Genomic DNA, 15,303 nt, shown 5'->3' on the forward strand with positions numbered 1-15,303 from the left:
TGGTAATGGCTGGAGCAGAATAAATGGAATGGTATCAAATCCATTCCATTCGCTCCATTCCAGCCATTACTAGCTCAATGTATGGTAGTTGCAGTATGGTAGCTCAATGTATGGCAGTTGCGTGGTAAGAAACCTATAGCAGAGGGCTTTCGACACACCCACTCCTTTCCAAACGCCCACTGCTTTACTTTCAACACAACGACTTGACCGTACTCCCGTCGCCATATTGTGATGCAGCTACCCCTTCTCTATATGTGGTCATGATGAGTTTACTTTGAATTAAAACACATTCACTTTACTTTTAATTAAAACACATTCACTTCGGCAGTCACTATTTTTTATGAAAAAAAGGGCAATTTAAGTCATACAATCAAAATGTTGACACACAGGTCCATACAACTATGAATCCATGAAACTATGATTGTGTTTGGAAAAGGTCAGAAATACAGTCTTGCAGCAAAGAAAGATCTCAGCACTTCATAGAGGCACAGCTCTGATTCAAATCATATACTGATTAATAAAGCCATGATTTGATTTTTTTAATGATCATAACCTATTGTCAATTATGATAATGTGTTTGAATAGTCATGATTTTAAATTGATGAGTTAATTCAAATAGATTGCCAATACAGGTAATTACTGGGCTAGTTTCATCTCATATTCCATAAGATATATATCCCATATTGGAAACTCAATGAAAGTTTAACATACTGTTTCAAATATGTTCCATTTTGAAAACACATATATCAGAAAAGGAAAATTGCTGAAAAAGCGTAGATGTTATGGATTTGCATCCTCCTTATTATGGATTGAGAGTTATCTATCTGAACAAAAATCATTTTTGCTATATAAATACCGTAGAACAGTGGAAAGCCTACTTGAAGGCACGCGCACACATTCTTTTTGCTGCGTCAACCTCTCTCAACCTGGGTGACGCGATGGAAGCTAACAAATCATTCCGAATTGATTGACAGCCCAGAAAAGACAGTAAAACATTCCATATGTTCAGCAAGTAAAGCATTGCAACAAAAAATGACCTCTGCAAGCTCCTTGTAGTTTCACTTGTTAGCGGGAACTTTCCCTCTCGTCGTGTCCTCTAAAAGCCAATTCTCGTATTCTCAAAAACGCAGCGGTGTTGATAAGCTGCTTGAGAACATCTCTGTTTCTTCTTATTTTCTAATTGTGTTGCGCAGTTTGAATACACAGACCTTTGTCATGATTGATGCAGCTTCTTCCCAGAAGCTTGAGTCTGATGTGGGCATTTATATGCTCACTGCTTTTGTTTTGCCGTTTAGCTGAACGATCAATGCTCTTCAGGTCATTGTACCTCTCTTTCACCCAAGGCTCAGACTTTCTAAAAAGCAGGGAAGGCCAGCAATTACAGGCAGCTTGATGAAATTCTCCCTGTTAACCAGCTATACTTTTGATACCAATTGGTATTGAACCCCCTCACCTTTTCATCCTTCTTCCTGAAACTGATCTCAGGCAGAGGTCGACCCTCAGTTTTAATTCGCACATTTTTAGTGTACCCTGGAAAATGAAAGGGGTTCTCATAATACTGTTATTGCATCAAATGGTTGTTTTATGCAATAGAATAGGGTTCTATTAGTACTCACGTATCTGTGTCTGTGTGAACTGAGAGTGGGCCTCTGGGGCTTAATGCTGACAGTGGATTTACGATGCCTTGGTGATAAAACCTAAAGACTGCATTCCATAGCATGAGTTGGTGTTTGTGTATTATGAGGTACCGGGGAGGGGAACCTTGTTTTGGGGGCCAGAACCTGGCTTCTATATAATGAGGACAGTCCTCACAGCAGATCCTAACCTTTTGACACATTCCACACATCTGCTGTTTGTCATGTATTCAGAAGGATATGTTTATTTTTTTATTTCACCTTTATTTAACCAGGTAGGCTAGTTGAGAACAAGTTCTCATTTGCAACTGCGACCTGGCCAAAATAAAGCATAGCAGTGTGAACAGACAACACAGAGTTACACATGGAGTAAACAATTAACAAGTCAATAACACAGTAGAAAAAAATGGGCAGTCTATATACAATGTGTGCAAAAGGCATGAGGAGGTAGGCGAATAATACAATTTTGCAGATTAACACTGGAGTGATAAATGATCAGATGGTCATGTACAGGTAGAGATATTGGTGTGCAAAAGAGCAGAAAAGTAAATAAATAAAAAACAGTATAAAAACAGTATGGGAATGAGGTAGGTGAAAATGGGTGGGCTATTTACCAATAGACTATGTACAGCTGCAGCGATCGGTTAGCTGCTCGGATAGCTGATGTTTGAAGTTGGTGAGGTAGATAAAAGTCTCCAACTTCAGCGATTTTTGCAGTTCGTTCCAGTCACAGGCAGCAGAGTACTGGAACGAAAGGCGGCCAAATGAGGTGTTGGCTTTAGGGATGATTAGTGAGATACACCTGCTGGAGCGCGTGCTACGGATGGGTGTTGCCATCGTGACCAGTGAACTGAGATAAGGCGGAGCTTTACCTAGCATGGACTTGTAGATGACCTGGAGCCAGTGGGTCTGGCGACGAATATGTAGTGAGGGCCAGCCGACTAGAGCATACAAGTCGCAGTGGTGGGTGGTATAAGGTGCTTTAGTGACAAAACGGATGGCACTGTGATAGACTTAGATGTCAAAGACTTAGATAGATGTCTTTGCTATAAAGCTGTAACTCAGTTCTGCTCTTCTGAGTTCTCAGTGACCACCTCCAGGGTGGTTACTACCAACTCCAGGGTGGTTACTACCTCCAGGGTGGTTACTACCAACTCCAGGGTGGTTACTACCTCCAGGTTGGTTACTACCACCTCCAGGGTGGTTACTACCAACTCCAGGGTGGTTAATACCTCCAGGGTGGTTACTACCACCTCCAGGGTGGTTACTACCACCTCCAGGGTGGTTACTACCAACTCCAGGGTGGTTACTACCACCTCCAGTGTGGTTACTACCACCTCCAGGGTGGTTACTACCTCCAGGGTGGTTACTACCTCCAGGGTGGTTACTACCACCTCCAGGGTGGTTACTACCACCTCCGGGGTGGTTACTACCACCTCCGGGGTGGTTACTACCACCTCCAGGGTGGTTACTACCACCTCCAGGGTGGTTACTAAATATTGATTCTTCATCTACTATAGTCCCACAACATTTCTATATACTATATTTAAATTGTTTTAAAATAATGTTTAACTTATATGTTGAAAGGTTTCTAGTTTGCTCAGTTAATTTATTCCATTTCTTTATTGATCTAAATCGAAATGTTCTTTTGCCCATTTCTTTTTTCTGTCTGGATAACGCATAGATGGTGGACAATCTATTCCTAGTATTTACGGAATGTCTGTCTCTTACCAACTGAATACCGTTGTGAATAGAACTTGGCCGTTTTAAATGATGTATATTATAAAATAAAATAAGCATGTTTTTTTCAATTATCTTGTCGATTGATGACCAACCAAGAACACGACTTGGCTGCATGACTGCAACAGAAGAACCATATCTCCGCCTTAAAACAATCCTTGCTGCTTTATTCTGTGCATTCTACAGCCTCCTAAATTCACTAGATGATGCATTTCCCCAGACCACCGAACAATAGTTCACTTGACTCTCAACCAATGCCTGTGTTATTTGCTGAAGGATTTTCCCTGGTAAATATTTAGCTATCCTTCTGATTATGCATGCTGTTTTAATATTATTTTTTTTACATTTACATTTTTTTTACATTAGTTATTTGAGACGACCATGATAAGCAGTTGTCTAGCTGCACTCCCAGTAGTTTGGTTTCTGCCACTTCTTCAATTTGTACTCCTCCCATACTTAATTGTATCCCATGCTGTTTTGGCCTTTTCCTAGTTGAACAGACCAACATAACTTTGGTTTTCTTGGTGTTTAAAGCAAGTTTGTTTTGGCAAACCCATTTCCTGATATTCTCCAAATCTCCTTGCAAAGCTTGCTGTACCTGTTGAACCGATTGTCTTGCTGCATAAATTGTAGTATCATCTGCAAATATAGTAGCTTGAGTTTCAACCAAGGCATAGGGAAGGTCATTGGTGTATATTAAGTAGAGAAGTGGCCCAAGGCAGCTGCCCTGCGGTATTCCACAGTTTAACACATTAGGGGAAGAAAATTAACCATTGATATAGGTGGACTGTTTCCTGTCAGTTAGATACGACTGTACCCAATTCAATGCTACCTCCTTAAAACCATAATGCATTAATTTTGTCAAAATAATTTCATGATCCACTAAATCAAATGCTGCACTGAAATCTAAAAATAGTACACCTACAAACCTGCCATTATCCATAGCATTGAGCCACTGGTCAGTCATGTCAACCAATGCAGTGGTAGTGGAATGGTTTTTGCGATAAGCATGCTGATTGGCTGTAATCAGATCATTCTTTTCCATATACTCCCACATTTGTCTACTCACAATACCCTCCAATATCTTACTGAGTGTAGGGAGTAGACTAATTGGTCGACTATTGGCAGAAGTAATGGGTTCTTTGCAGTCTTTCGGAATAGGACACAGTTTCGCATGCTTCCATACATTTGCAAACAACCCCTTTTCCAGTGACCAATTAAATGTGTATCTCAGTGGAACTGCAATCTGGGGAGCAGCACAGCGAAGCAAAAAATTGTCCATCAGACCATAACCTGTAGATTTACCATCAGGTAATGACTTCAATAGGTTTAACACCTCCTCCACTGACACCGTTTGTAGACTAAAAGAGCAGATCTTATTGCTCATAATATGATCATCAATCCATTGGACAATAGCTTGTTTGGAAGAATGTATGTCGACATTGTTGCTTAGTCATTTAATTTTCTGTGTAAAAAAATCTGCAAAATGATTGGCAATATCAACTGGTTTTGTTATTATTCTTCCGTCAACTTCCACACTAGATGGGCATGATGAGATAGATGTACCAAGTAAGCCCTTAACTGTGTTCCATATCTTTTTAGAATAATTTTTACAATCAGTAAAAGCATTGTGGTAAAATATATATTTTTTCCTTCGATTCAATTTAACTGCATAATTACGTAATGTTCTATAATTCTGTTCATCAATTTCTAATTTTGACTTAGCTGCTAAGACTTTTGCCATATTTCTTTGAGAAAAAGCTTCACCCAGTTCATCATCAATCCATGGAGATGGACGGGCACCAACTGTTCTCTTTCTTATAGGGGCATGATGGTCCATTACCTCCATGAGCAAATCAATAAAACATTCTGTAGTGGTTTAAATCATCCTCTAGATAAATCAGCTCCCAGGGTACAGCAGCCAAATCATTTAGAAATAACTCATGATTAAATGTTTTAACATTTATCTTGACCACAATCCTAGGGGGTTTCTTTGGAACCTTGGTGTTTGTGGTTATGGTCACAATATTATGGTCTGTCCAGCCCACTGGCATTGATCTGGCTTTTAAGCATTGCAATGGTATATTACAGAAAATCAGATCAATGCATGTGTCTGAACGATGACCCAACTTAATTGAAGATCTAGTCGTATCATTAACCATGACTGTAAGTCACTTTGGATAAAAGCGTCTGCTAAATGGCATATATTATTATTATTATTATTTGTTTCAAACCACAGTTCTTAGCATATCTCATCAATTTAGTTCTATTTAAATTATTGTGATCCTTCCAATTTATATTAAAATCCCCCAAGATAAATACATCTCTCTTGGTATCTGTGGCCTGGTCAAACCCAGTACATAAGTCATCCAGATAGGACACCTTAGAGCTAGGAGGTCTATACACACATCCTACCAATATGGGTGCCTGGTGAGGTAGATGTACTTGAGCCCATAGTGCCTCTATTTGACCTACATTAAGGTCATTCCTCCTCTTAAAAGGTATATGATTCTGAATATACAGTGAAACACCCCCACCATTCCTGTTCCTGTCCCTTCTCAGTAGACCATATCTTTGAATGTTCATTTGCCCATCATTATGGTCCTTCTGTAGCTCAGTTGGTAGAGCATGGTGCTTGTAACGCCAGTGTAGTGGGTTCGATTCCCGGGACCACCAATACGTAGAATGTATGCACACATGACTGTAAGTCGCTTTGGATAAAAGCGTCTGCTAAATGGCATATATTATTATTATTATTATATTATTTACAGATGCATCTAAATGCGTTTCGGTCAAAGCCAAAATATGAATATTATTTATGTTGACCAAGTTAAAAACCTCGTTTGTTTTGTTAGGAAGGCTACATACATTAACCTGAGCTATATGCAACCCTTTCCTTATCAAGTGGAGATCAATATAGCATGTATTTCTTATAGTTGAAGTTGTCATGATACACTACAACACACAAACTCCGTTTTAAACATTAAATTAAAATAACCAGGGAGTTACTTTAGAGTCCTGATACAGTTGCCCGTTGATATAAAGTTTATCCATCACCATGGAGACTCGTTGATTCAGGCAACGCTTTTCCTTCATGATGGGATATAGTTTTTTTCTCCTTTCATTGATCTCGGTGGGGAAGTGATCATTCATTCCAAAATCAGTGTTTCTGAGTTCTCTCCCCATGTTCTTCGTCATTTCCTTTTGCTTAAATTTATCAAAACATGCAATAATAGCCCGTGGCCTATTTCCAGAGGCCTTGCCTATTCTATGGGCTCTGGAGAAAGTGGCATTGCGCGCAACATCGGTGGGCAGTTTTAGTTGAGTTGACATAAAGTCTCGTGTCATTCTCCGGTATCCCTGAAAATATTACATTGTCCCGCATTGATCGACATTGTACATCAAGCAATGTTTCTTTAAGTTGTTTGTTCTCCCTTTGCACCACCTCCACCTTGCTATGAAGAGTCTACAGTACCTTTGCACCACCTCCACCTTGCTATGAAGAGTCTACAGTACCTTTCACCTCCACCTTGCTATGAAGAGAGTCTACAGTACCTTTGCACCACCTCCACCTTGCTATGAAGAGTCTACAGTACCTTTCACCTCCATCTTGCTATGAAGAGAGTCTACAGTACCTTTCACCTCCACCTTGCTATGAAGAGAGTCTACAGTACCTTTCACCTCCACCTTGCTATGAAGAGAGTCTACAGTACCTTTCACCTCCACCTTGCTATGAAGAGAGTCTACAGTACCTTTCACCTCCACCTTGCTATGAAGAGAGTCTACAGTACCTTTCAGCGCCGTGTTCTCTTTCCTTACATCATCAATCTACATGTTTCTTTGAGTTCGTAAGTATCTCTCGTCAATGAATCGTTCAAGCTCTTCAATGGATTCTAAATCACCCAGCGTGTTTACAGAGTTAACTCCACAACAACACCCTGGCCCATCTACTGTTGCTAGCCCCAATTCTGACTTGTGCTCTGATATCTGCTTCACTGATTTCTGCTCTCGTAAAAGCCTGGGTTTTCTGCACGTTAACACTAGAAGCTTATTACCTGAAATGGATCAATTGAAAGTGTGGGTACACAGCTCCAATACAGATGTGTTGGTCATTACTGAGACGTGGTTAAGGAAGAGTGTTTTGAATACTGATGTTAACCTTTCTGGTTATAACCTTTTTTGGCAAGACAGATCTTCTAAAGGTGGGGGAGTGACAATCTTCACCAAGGATCACCTTCAGTGCTCGGTTGTCTCCAAGTCTGTCTCCAAACAATTTGATTTGCAGGTTTTAAGTATTAAACTTTCAAAAAGCTCTTTGTTGACTGTTGCTGGGTGTTATCATCCACCATCAGCATGGGCCTGTACCTTAACTGCCCTAAGCGCTCTCCTGGCCCCTTACACTAAGTCTGAATTTGTCCTGCTTGGTGACCTAAACTGGGACATGCTTAAAAACCACCTGACCAAGTCCTAAAGCAATGGGACTCCCTAAATCTTTGTCAGATTATTTCTAATCCCACAAAGTATGACTCTAAACACCCACAAAATGCTACTCCCCTTGATGTTATCCTCACAAATAATCCTGATAGGTATCAGTCTGGTGTTTTCTGTAATGACCTTAGTGATCACTGTTTTACAGCCTGTGTTCGTAATGGCTCAGTGAAACGACCTGTCCTGATTTGTCATAGAAGCTTGCTAAAAAACGTTAATGAGCAAGCCTTCCTTCATGAACTGTCCTCTGTAAAATGGTATAGAATCAGCTTGATCCCCTCTGTTGAACACGCTTTGACCTTCTTTTTTAATATTTTCAGTGATATTGTTAACAAACACGCTCCCATAAAGAAAATGGAATTAAAAACGGGTTCAGCCCCGGTGTCACAAGCGTAGAGAGGAGTAGGCAGGAGGCAGTCGCCGGTTCAGAAATACTGAATTTATTAAAGCACCATAATAAAAGCGAGACGAAACCCAAAGTGCAAAATAATAAAGTACTCAGGAAAGAGTAGGAGAGATTCCTCTCAGGAAAACAAGCAACATTTACAATGACCGACAAAGACAAATGACAGAGGGAGTAGATATACCGTGAAAAAGTGGGGATTGGAACCAGGTGTGTGTAATGATGACGAGACAAGTCCGGGGTTGATGAGCGAAGGGCGTTTTCCAGCAGCGGGTTTGGCAGCAGCTAGAAGGTCGGCAACGCCAAACACCTGAGCTGAACAAGAGGCTTGATGAAAGTCAATATTTAAATCACCCAGAAAATATACCTCTCTGTTGATATCACATACATTATCAAGTATTTCACACATGTTATCCAGATACTTACTGTTAGCACTTGGTGGTCTATAGCAGCTTCCCAGAATAATGGACTTTAGTTGAGACAGATTAAACTGTAGCCATATTTCTTCAACAGTATTTAACTTGAGATCCTCTCTAATCTTTACAGGAATGTGGTTTTGAATATAAACAGCAAAACCTCCACCACTGGCATTTCGGTCTTTTCTGTAAATGTTATAACCTTGTATTGCTATCACTGTATCATGAAAGGTATTGTCCAAGTGAGTTTGAGGTAGTCATAATATGAACGCCGTCCAGCCACCAGTGTAGAAAATATTAACATTCCACTCTGCGTTTTCCCCAGTTTCGTACATAGGCTGGCGACCTGTGTGATCAACGAAGCCACCTCAAGCCAATAATCCTCGCCAAGCAAACAATTGCCGCATCGGAACTCCGAGTGATCCAGTTTGTCCCGAAACAAAGCGTAGTAGATTCAGCTCCTACAGAGCTGGAACCGTTCATTTTCTTTCAAGCAGACTTTAACCTGTCAGTTAAGATTCCAGGACAAGAAATAGCCATCCTCGCTGTTAAAAGCTAACCGTGTCACAGAATCTGAGGGAAATAAGATATTTGTGCATATGGAACATTTCTGGGATCTTTTATTTCAGCTCATGAAACATGGAACCAGAGCTTTACATGTTGCGTTTTGTTCAGTGTAATAGAACACAGAGGCTTTTCGTTAATGGAAGCCTCTCTCATTCAAATTCAGTTGAGTGTGGTGTACCGCAGGGCAGCCCGGCTAGGGACATTTTTGTTTTCTGTTTTTACAAATGACTTTCCACTGACCTTGAATAAAGCCTGTGTGTCTATGTACACTGACGAAATAACTGAGGCACTTAACTTAGATCTCCAGTCAGTTTTAGAATGGGTAACTATAGCAACAGTCCGGTGCGAAATATCTCAAAAACTAAAAGCATCATCACGCGCTCAACGCAAACCTAATTATATCTATTAATTAACAATGTTGCTATTGAGCAAACTGCTTGTAACCCTATATAGCAAGCTGTCATAGTCAAAACATATCGACTCAATGGTTTCTAAAATGGGAAGAGGTCTGTCCATGATAGGGCGTTGCTCTGCCTTCTTGACATCTCAGTCAACCAGACAGGTTCTACAGGCCCTAGTTTTGTCACATGTGGACTACTGCCCAGCTGTCTGGTCATGTGTGGCAAAGAAGGACATAGGTCAATTGCAGTTGGTTCAGAACAAAGCAGCACGTATCGCACTTATATGTGCACAGGGGGAAGTGTCAGTAACATGCATGTCAGTCTCTCCTGGCTCAAAGTTGAGGAGAAATTGTCTGCATCACTATTGGTCTTTATGCGAGGCATTGATGTGTTGAAGGTACCTCTGTTCAAGCAGTTAGCGCACAGTTCGGAAACTCATCGGTACAACACAAGACATGCAACCAGAGGTCTCTTCACAGTGTCCAGGTCCAGAACAAATTCTGATCGCAAATTTGCTGTGTGAGTGAGAAATGTCATGCGCTGGTTGCAGTGCATTCGTGCAATTAAAACTACTATCTATGACATACTTCAATGATATTATACATAATCCATAAACTATGACCAAGAAATTGCTTATTAAAGCATTGCCTATTGTTCATTTTAGCTCTCATTTAGCACTGGAGCCGGAGCTGGAATTGAATTAGGCCTACATAAGAATATCTGTAATAATATGGCAACTACTCCTTTCAACAACAGCAGCAATCAGAAATTCAATGGGTACATCATGAGGTTGGAGTAAGATCTTTAAGATACAAAGACCTGACTGGAATCATTTACCTATAGAAATCAGGGCATTAAATACACACAGTGAATTTAAGAAAGCACTTTTTCAAATGTTAAGAACAAACTGTTTGTGTTTTTAGAAACATCACCATGTGAAGATATTTGTAAGTACTATATGTAAGTATGTATATATTATAGGTACTTCGATTTATTAGTCGTTTTAATAGTTGTAGTAGTTTTTATTAATTGTACAAAACTTCATGCTGTATGTTTTGTATTTGTATTGTTAATGTTATTATTTCATTGTTGTTATTATCGTTATTAGGCAGTAGTTGCCATAATATGATTGTTATTAAGTATTGTTTGTTTGTTTTGTTTGTCTCATTTGGACACTCTTGAAAACGAGATTGTGCATTTCAAGAGATCCTGCAAAATGTCAAAAATAGAAATCTGTCTGGATAATAGCTGACCAATGTGCATGATGTCCCTGCTGCATGCTTTCACTTGGTTAGTTAGTATAACCACAGAGACTGTCTGGTCCATGAGCGCAATGGCCTGCTGGTCATATTGACCAAGAGCATGACACGCAATGCACTGGCATCTTAGACATTACAGTAGGGTACCACTTACCTATTACAATTCAGGTGCCAAGCTCCTGGATTATGAGGGATTGAAGTGACAAAAAATGATCAAATAAATATTATGAATATGGGATTAGATGTATTGTAGCAACTGACTGTGATGTTGCTGACATGATTCAGTACAGTACCCTAATCACACCCTGCTCTCCTGGTGAATTAGCATGAACAGAAAACTGTCAAGGAATTCAAAGTTTGACCGAACCTAAAACACAGATCTGAAAGGGATCATGCAACCATCACATTAATGTGAATACCTTATGACCTCAAATTATATTTTTCAAGAACCTTGATTAATGATATCGACTCGACCATAGCCTAATATGCAACATTATTGATTAAAATCAATAGCAAGGGCACTATGATATTCATGATCTATAGTCTACTGATCAAATAGGTTTCAATTTCCACAAGAGAGTTGATTTGACATTAGGAATTACATCAATACTAATCCATTTTAATCTCATTAAATACCCTTTAAATGGGTAGCAATTTTTTATTTTACTAGGCAAGTCAGTTAAGAAGAAATTCTTATTTTCAATGACGGCCTAGGAACAGTGGGTTATCTGCCTGTTCACATATTATGGATAGATTCTTTGATAAGCAACAATATTGTAGTTAATTTATTTTTATGAAATTATATACTATATTCATAAATATTCCAGCTAAAAAATGTTCTGAATCAGATTGAAGGCGGTTATTACTTCAGTCATATAGTAATCTTTCATTTATTAACGCATGATCTTGATGGATACTGTTTGACCACCTCACAGTTCTACAGTGTAACACCTGAGCTTACTCTTTGGTCTTTAAAAATGACAGAGGTCAACCTTGCTCTGCGGATCAGTGCTCTTAGCCTCAAACTTGATATTGATCCCAATATTGATCTCCATGGGATTTAGGAGTTATATTTTGCCCATGTCAGTTTCCATTTTCCTTCTGCCAAAAATACTTTAAAAGTGTCCATATACTGAGCCACATTTCTGTTTCAAGTGGTTTGTGTTTTGGGAATTTGTATTCCACATGTCTAGTAAAAATGAAAAGGTGGCAGTTCAAGATATTTTCTACTTCATACCGTTTAGGTTTTTATTTATCACTGCACTCATTACGTTTATATCGGCCACTGCACTCATGCCCTGCCAGAGCTGCCCTGGTCAACTGTAAGTGCTGTTATTGTGAAGTGGAAACGTCTAGGAGCAACAAAGTGCTTAGCGCATAAAAATCATCTGTCCTTGGTTGCAAAACTCACTACTGATTTCCAAAATGTTCGTCGGGCGCTTAATGAAATGACAGAAGAATCTGGTTTTGGTGGATGCCAGGAGAACGCTACCTGCCCCAATGCATAGTGCCAACCATAAAGTTTGGTGGAGGAGGAATAATGGCCTGGGGCGGTTTTTCACGGTACGGACTAGGCCCCTTAGTTCCAGTGGAATCAAGTGAAATCTTAACGCTACAACATACAATGACATGCTAGACAATTCTGTGCTTCCAACTTTGTGGCAACAGTTTTGGGAAGGCCCTTTTCTGTTTCAGCATGACAATGCCCCCGTGCACAAAGCAAGTGTCCACATACTTTTGGTCATGTGGTGTATTTCTCTGACAAATCAGTTATGGCAAGATAGCATGAGCCAGTGTCTGAAATGTGCTTTTGTATAACACTTGTTCCACAACGCGTTGCTGCAAAAGTAGCTTGCAACTTAGTTTCAATGTTTCATCACATCATGGATATACAGTGTACACGTTACTGTGGAAACAATATCAACTATTGCACGTTGAATGCCCGCAGGCCTTCAATCAATCAAATGTATTTATAAAGCCCTTCTTACATCAGCTGATGTCACAAAGTGCTGTACAGAAACCCAGCCTAAAACCCCAAACAGCAAGCAATGGAGTTGTAGAAGCACGGTGGCTGGGAAAAACATCCTAGAAAGGCCAGAACCTAGGAAGAAACCTAGAGAGGAACCAGGCTATGAGGGGTGGCCAGTCCTCTTCTGGCTGTGCAGAGATTATAACAGAAAATGGCCAAGATGTTCAAATGTTCATAGATGACCAGCAAGGTCCAATAATAATAATCACATTGGTTGTCGAGGGTGCAACAGGTCAGCTCCTCAGTAGTAAATGTCAGTTGGATTTTAATAGCCGCTCATTCAGAGTATCTCTACCACTCCTGCGGTCTCTAGAGAGTTGAAAACAGCAAGTCTGGGACAGGTAGCACGTCAGGGTGAACAGGTCAGGGTTCCATAGCCACAGGCAGAACAGTTGAAACTGGAGCACTAGCACGACCAGGTGGACTGGGGACAGCAAGGAGTTATCAGGCCAGGTAGTCCTGCGGCATGGTCTTTGGGATCAGGTCCCCCGGGAGAAAGAAAGAAAGAAAGTGAGAGAGAATTAGAGAGAGCTTACTTAAATTCACACAGGACAAGACAGGAAAAATACTCCAGCTATAACAGACTGACCCTAGCCCCCTGACACATAAACTATTACAGCATAAATACTGGAGGCTGAGACAGGTGTCTGGAAACACTGTGGCCCTGACTGACGACATCCCCCGACAGGGCCAAACAGACAGGATATAACCCCACCCACTTTTCCAAAGCACAGCCCCCACACCACTAGAGGGATATCTTCAATCGCCAATTTATCATCCTGAGACAAGGCCGAGTATAGCCTATGAAGATCTCTCCCATGGCACAAACCCAAAAGGAGGAAGATCACCTCAGTGACTCAACCCACTCAAGTGACGCACCCCTCTTAGGAACGGCATGGAGGAGCGCCAGTGACTCAGCACCTGTAATAGGGTTTGAGGCAGAGAATCCCAGTGGAGAGAGGGGAACCGGCCAGGCAGAGACAACAAGGGCAGTTCGTTGCTCCAGTACATTTCCGTTCACCTTCACACTCCTGGGCCAGACTACACTCAATCTTAGGACCTACTGAAGAGATGAGTCTTCAATAAAGACTTAAAAGTTGTGACCGGGTCTGCGTCTCTCACATGGGTAGGCAGACCATTCCATAAAATTTGAGCTCTATAGGAGAAAGCCCTGCCTCCAGCTGTTTGCTTAGAAATTCTAGGGACAGTAAGGAGGCCTGCGTCTTGTGACGTAGTGTACGTGTAGGTATGTACAGCAGGACCAAATTGGAAAGATAGGTAGGAGCAAGCCCATGTAATGCTTTGTAGGTTGGCAGTAAAACTTTAAAATCAGCCCTTGCCTTAACAGGAAGCCAGTGTAGAGAGGCTAGCACTGGAGTAATATGATCAAATGTTTTGGTTCTAGTCACGATTCTAGCAGCCGTGTTTAGCACTAACTGAAGCTTATTTAGTGCTTTATCCAGGTAGCCGGAAAGTGGAGCATTGCAGTAGTCTAACCTAGAAGTGACAAAAAGATTAATGCATTTTTCTGCATCATTTTTGGACAGAAAGTTTCTGATTTTTGCAATGTTACATAGATGGAAAAAGCTGTCCTTGAAACAGTCTTGATATGTTCGTCAAAAGAGAGATCAGGGTCCAGAGTAATGCTGAGGTCCTTCACAGTTTTATTTGACGACTGTACAACCATCAAGATTCATTGTCAGATTCAACAGAAGATCTCTTTGTTTCTTGGGACCTAGAACTAGCATCTCTGTTCTGTCCGAGTTTAAAAGTAGACAATTTTCCGCCATCCACTTAATTATGTCAGTCAGATCAGCTGTCCTACAACACAATATTCTGTCACGCCCTAATCTGTTTCACCTGTCTTTGTGCTTGTCTCCACCCTTCTCTAGGTGTCACCCATCTTCCCCATTATCCCGTCTTTTCCCTGCCTCTCTTTTTCTCATCCTCCTGGTTTTTGACCCTTGCCTGTCCTGACCCTGTACCCGCCCGTCTGACCACTCTGCCTGACCCTGAGCCTGCCTACCATCCTGCACCTTTGCTCCACCTCTGGCTTACTGAACTCTGCCTGTCCCTGACCCTGAACCTGCCTGCCTTGACCTGTCGTTTGCCTGCCCCTGGTGTTACAATAAACATTGTTACTTCACACAGTTTACACTTGGGTCTTACCTTGATATCCTGATACATTTTGAAGTTGGGAAGTTTACATACACTTAGGTTGGAGTCATTAAAACTTGTTTTTCAACCACTCCACACATTTCTTGTTAACAAACTATAGTTTTGGCAAGTCGGTTAGGACATCTACTTTGTGCATGACACAAGTATTTTTTCCAACAACTGTTTACAGACAGATTATTTCACTTATA

This window comes from Oncorhynchus gorbuscha, linkage group LG06 (genome assembly GCF_021184085.1).
Source record: "Oncorhynchus gorbuscha isolate QuinsamMale2020 ecotype Even-year linkage group LG06, OgorEven_v1.0, whole genome shotgun sequence".
Classification (NCBI taxonomy): domain Eukaryota; kingdom Metazoa; phylum Chordata; class Actinopteri; order Salmoniformes; family Salmonidae; genus Oncorhynchus; species Oncorhynchus gorbuscha.